The sequence below is a fragment of the Pogoniulus pusillus genome, chromosome 8 (assembly GCF_015220805.1).
Source record: "Pogoniulus pusillus isolate bPogPus1 chromosome 8, bPogPus1.pri, whole genome shotgun sequence".
Classification (NCBI taxonomy): Eukaryota; Metazoa; Chordata; class Aves; order Piciformes; family Lybiidae; genus Pogoniulus; species Pogoniulus pusillus.
The window spans coordinates 40918979-40925075 of record NC_087271.1 but is presented as its reverse complement, the minus strand read 5'-3'; positions in this window follow the sequence as shown (position 1 = coordinate 40925075).

The window sequence follows — 6097 nt, the reverse complement described above, 5'->3', positions numbered from 1 at the left end:
CCCCCACCACCCGGAAGCGATCGAAGGCCGAGTCGCCTAGCAACAGGCGGAAGCGAGCCCCGGCGCTCCCGATCGCTGCCGGCGGGCAACGGCCGCGGGCTGGCAGCGAGGCCGCGGGCAGAGCAGGGGCAGGCAAAGGCAGCAGGCGCCGCTCTGATTGGGCGAGGCGGCCGTCAGTGCTGGCAGCGGGGGCGCCGCTCTGATTGGGCGAGGCGGCTGTCAGTGCTGGCAGCGGGGCCCGCCCAGCCCGGGGCTTCGCGGCCTGTCAAGGCGGCGGGGTTCGGTACCCACGGTGGTATCTGGGGAGCGAGGCTGCGAGCAGATGCCTCCCATGCGGCCGAGGGAGCCCTGGCACTCCCCAGATCCCCCACCCTGGGTCTGGTGTTGCGCGGGACCCGCGGAGGGGTCCCTGCTGCCCGCCCTGCCTGCCCTGCCACCTTGCCAGGCCGCGGTGCCCCTCCCGCCTGCCTCTGCGCCACTCCGCGCCGTTTCCAGGGGAGGACCCACAGGGAGTTTGCTTTTGTTGAACATACGCTTGCAGTCGTGAGGGAGTTGGCTTGCAGCAGCCTTTCAGTGTTCTGAAGCCGTGCCCTGGGTTAATTGGCCGATGACACGAGCATCCTGTTAGTGCAGAGCGGCTGGAGGCGTTTTCTGCCATCGAATATTGACCAGTGCTGCTGCCTGCCCTTTTATCAGGATCGCTGCTGGGCCATGCAGCCAGAAACAGCACTGCTTTCAGTGGTTCAGAGGGTTGGAAGCAGGGCGGTAAATCTTCAAGGTGCTCCATGTGCATAAAACATTGGTGGGTGGGCAGCACTAAGAACACTAACGAGGGCAGTGAAATAATGGCAAGGGTTTAGCAGGGGGACTAAGCGATTTTTGTCGAGGCTCCGTTGATTACACCTGGAGCGACAGAACTAGACCAAATCCACACGTTAAAACGGGGTAAGGAGACCTAGAAAGCACAGCACAGAAAAGGAAAGAGGGCAGCAGGGAAGGGCAGGCTTGTGCCTGTCCTTGCGTAACAGAGGAGTCTGCCAGCAGAGTGATGCACTGTGGGGTAATGTGGGCAGAGCTGGGTGAAAAGGAAGGTAAGAGGCCCTGTCATTGCCCTCCAGTTAAACACTGCTCAGAAAGACGTAGTTCAGAGAAGGCAGCACATGCACTAAGTGAGGGTGTGAGATTAGACAGCAAACAAAGCCTCCAGAGCCTGGTGACATTAGCATACAAGGAAACACGAAAGCCACATGTGTGCAGGTGGCTGCACAATGAGTCAGGCGTCACTGAAGCCTGCAGCTAAGTACCCTCTGTGCCCCAAGGAAGGTCCCAGTGACGCATCTCGGCACAGAGAGCTTTCTGCAACACTGAGGGAGAACTCAGAGCAGAAGCTGGCCATAAGCAACAGGAGTTCAGTGAGAGAGAGAGCCACGAGGAGAGAGGGATGAAATGAAGGACCAGTGTGTATTTCAGTTTAGGGTGAGCAGCAGGAAGATACAGCTGATGATGTGGCAGGGCCCATGATAACATTTTGTGCCCTGCTGTGTGCCACCTCATGCACTTGGCCGTGCTGTATGCCGTCCCTTGCCCTCTCTCCCTCTCTTTGGAGCTCTCCGGCATTCCTGGCCATGAGGTGTATCAGTCATGGCAGTGCTTGGAAATGGTTTCTCTTATACCACTATGGAAAATGATTCACACCCTATCAGTTATTGGTACTCAGCATGGTCTTTCAGAAGCCAGGCCAGAATGAGGTAGTCAGTGACATGAACCTCTTCTCTCTAGCATCTGTGCTTTGAACTGGAGGTAGAGGTGTCACAGGTTCTTTGAAACTTCATCCTGTCACTTTGAATCACACCAGGATCTTTATCAGTAGGGTTGTTTTCTCTCAGACAACAGAGGCCATATTCCCCTCAGTGGCATTTCCTTTCTAAAACAGTTTTCTGTGCTTTGATCAGCATGTAAAGGACAGATGAAGACTTGCGCCCAGTTTGATTTGATCTAAAAAGCCTGGGCTACGAGAATCATAGCATGGTCCGGGCTGGAAGGGACCTCTAAAGGTCACTTATTCCAGCCCTCCCTCCCCCGCAGTCAGCAGGGACATCCTCAACTAGACCAGAGGAAAGTAAGCATTGTACACAGCTCTGGACGTGCAAGTTAGGGGCCAGTGCAGGTGTCAAACATTCTGGATACAACAGAGGTAATTTGTGGGGGTATTTATGGAGGCAACCCCTAAACCAGATTAGAGACATGTCCAAAGAGATTTCATATAGGGAAGTCTCCAGAGTTAAAGTAAACAAGAGTTGCATTTCACAGTATTTTAGTGACTGGCAGCTAGGAAGAAGAATGTGTGACATGTTCAGATCACTTTTGAGGAAAGGTGCTATCTAAAACTAACTGGGACTTGAATTTGATTCCATTCCAGTTTACAGCTCTGGCCTGGTTTTGAGAGAGCCATTAATCTGATCTTTGCAAGTTCTTCTTGTGTTCTGTATAAATAAGCCTTGAATATCCTTAACTCATACTCCTTGAGGGCCCATTGGAAGGGAATTACTTACCCTTCCCTCTACGAGTGTGTCTGCTCCTGCCATGTGTCTTCTGGCTTAGAAAGGGAACCAAGAGATTAAATGCTCAGCTCTGAGGCAGATGAACAGCACAGCCTGGAACAGCTTGAGCATAGCATCCATCCCCATGCAGGGCAGCAGCGAGGCTGGCAGCAGAGTGTAGGCATGAGGAAGAACCAAGTAACCTGGACATCACAACATGCTGGGGAGGGGGGGTTGCCATTCAGATATGGGTGTGTTGGCGTGGGGGGAAGAAGGAAGAGCTGTGACTATCTCAGGGGACCTGTCAATGTGTGCAGGAGCCGTACCCAGGGTCAGCCCTTAGAAACTGGCACAGAGCCATGGGAATCTGCTGGAATTCATCCCCGCAGGAAGTTCTCATCTGTATATAGCACTTCCTCCCCTGGCACTGGCCACACGTGGTGCCATGCTCCCATGCTGCAAGCTGCAGCCGACGGGGCCATGGATGGAACTGGGAGTGGTGGGCAGAGAGGGGCCAGGCCTTTCCAGGAGAGCCTCCCTCACACCCTGTGTGATGTTTGCCTGGCAAACAGTTCCACACCTGGCTCACTCTACTGAGGTGGAAAGCTAAGAACCTCACTGAAACTTAGGATCCAATGAAGAGAGCGGGGAGGAACCCCAGGACATCTCTCAGGTCTTCTGCTGCCCAACATGTGATCAGCTCTTCTGAAAGCCTGCTGCACAGGGGCTTGCCCAGTGCGTTTTTTAAAGCCTCAGCAGTGGAGACTTCCAGAGCTTAACCCTAACCTGAGCTAACCTGAGTCGTGGGGCACCCCAAACTCCCTTCCCCGTCTTGGTCAGCACAGGTCTGGGTGGGGTAAGACAAAGTCGCGACATCGCCGTCCCCTCGCCCCGCGGGCTTGAGCTGGGAAAGGCAAAAGGCCTTCTCCTGGCGCCACTGCTCCTGCACGCTGCGGAGAGAAAGCCCGCGCTGAAGTGGGACTGCCATTGGCTGGGTCCTTCACGCCCCGTGGTGCTGGCACTCAACACACTGCTGAGGAAGGGCCTAGGAGCGAGCAGAGAGCGCACCAAGTCCACTAGGTGCCTTTTGATCCAGCTGAGAGAGTGCCCTGTGCCCCCACACCCGGCTTCTTCTCGGGCCGGCGTACCCTGGTTTCCTGCTCCCTACCCCCGAGCTGGACCAGCCCTGCCTCTGCCGCAAACTGCTGCCCTTGGCAGGATTACCCCAGCAGTGCGGCGTTCGCTGCGCCACTAAGGCAGTGCCGCCCCATGAGCTCTGCCTCCTAGGTGCTGTCTCTGCAGGCACCTTGGCTTTATCGGCTTCCATTCGCGTTGGACTTACGCCACCTGATTCCACAACTGGATTGTAACTTGGAGTTTCCAGGGGCTGCTGCAGAGGAGATCCAGGGAGCTTCTCCAAATTCCTGCACCGTCCTCGTGAGCCAATCCTTTGCCCTCTCCGCCTCTCCCTATAGCTCTGCCTCTGATTTCTAAGAGAGGTAAAGCTATCTCATGGCTTAGCCTTTTCCATTTTCTGGCTTTCCTAAACTGTCAAAAATTGCCCATTTCACCCTTGTGAAAATCCCTGGCTGAATTAGACCCTGTAAACAGAACTTAGTTTTGTGTATAGCTCTGGGGCAGGGCTTTGGAAAAAAGAGAACAGCTGTATCTTTGTAGTTCCTGCTTTGTCAAACTGTTCCCAAGTAAGCCATCCAGTTGGCAGTGTCCCTACTCTCGCTACAGGAGAAGTTGGACTAGATGACCAATAAAAGTCCCTTCCAACTCAAACCAATCTGTGATTCTCACCCCTAAAAACTGCCCGAGTCTGTATCCTGAATTGCAGTTTAATCTGGCAGCGTTTCATTACAGTCCCTATGGCTCCCAGACACCTCTTCCTTTCTGTTTCATAGAATCGTTGAATGGTTTGGGTCAGAAGGGACCCTAAAGATCATCTAGTTCCAACCCTACTCACCCACCTGTGGGCAGGCAATACCTTCCCATAGACCAGGTTCCTCAAGGCCTCATCCAGCCTGGCCTTGAACACCTCCAACACCTCCTGGACAGCCTGTTCCAGTTGTCTCACCACTCTCACTGTAAAGAATTTCTTCCTAATATCCAGTCTGAATCTGCTCTCCTCAAGCTTCAGTCCATTCTCTCTCAACCCACTGCTACGAGCTCTTGTCAGAAGTCCCTCCCCAGCTTTCTTGTAGGCCCCCTTCAGGTACTGGAAGGCAGCAAGAAGGTCCCTCTGGAGCCTTCTCCGGGCTGACAGCCCCAACTCAGCCTGTCCCCATCATTTGTAGCCCTCCTCCATTCCTGCCCCAACAGCTGGATGTCCTTGTGCTGTGAGCACCAGGACTGGACGCAGGACTCCTGGTGGGATCTCAGGAGAGCAGAGTAGAGGGGGAGAACACTTCACTTGTCCTGCTGGTTTGCAACAGCTGTTTGTGTATTTGGAAATGGCCCTCATGTGTCCCATCTTTTCCCCAGGCTAATCCCACAGGATTCTGGAACCCCTCTACACAGCCAGATCCCAGGCTGTTCTCCAGACCTGAGTCTCTTTATCGGGCCTCACTTTCCTTGCAACAAGGTACCTGGTGGGGCTGGTACCCAGCGGGTGCTTGCCTACCACATCCTGCCTACATTTGGGAATCCCAGTGGGGTGTTTGTTTTTTTCAGGGCAGCAGAGCCTCAGTTCTCTGATTCACTCTGCTGCTGGATCTTTAGCTGTACCAGGGCTGGCTGGCCAGCAGGTTCCCAACTTGTATTTTCACGGGCAATTACCCCAACCAAGTATGGTAACTGGCACCTACCCCCATGGACTTTCACCCTGCATTTTGCCAAGTCTTTTTCCATTTTGAGTCCTGGCCTCCAGAGTGCTCATGGGTCCCATTTGCCACAGATGTAAGCATCGTTTTTATTTCTGGTTTTGTCTCACTAGTGATGGTCACAAGAACCATCAGAGGGCTGGAACACCTCTCCTGCAAAGAAAGGCTAAGAGTTGGGGCAGTTCAGCCTGGAGGAGGCTCTAGGGAGACCTTATTGTGGCCTTGCAGTACTGAGGATAGAGTTTCTAGTAGAGCCTGTTATGACAGAAAAAGGGATGATGAGTTTAAGCTAAAAGAGGGAGATTCAGATTGAATAGGAGGGTGGTGAGACACTGGCCCAGGTTGTCCAGAGAGGTGGTACACGCCCCATCCCTGTAAACGTTCCAGATCAGGTTGGACAGGGCTCTGAGTAACCTGGTGTAGTTGGAGATGTCCCTGCATCGTGCCTACATGACCTCTAAAGGTCCTTTCCAACGCAAACCAGTCTGTGATTCCTAAGTGCTCACAGGACCAGGGCTCGGGTGGGGGACGTGTAGTGGGGGTCCTTTTGGGGAGATCACCTTCGTGTAGTGCCAGCGCTTACTGAAGGTTCTTGGCGAGCGGTCGGCGGGATTGATGCGGGCCAGCCAAGCCGGAGGGAGGAGGGCGCGAGTGCCGCTGCAGCAAGCGGCCGCATCGCCTTTGTCCCCAGAAGCTGGGAGGCGGGGGAAGGGCAGGCGGCGAGGTGCG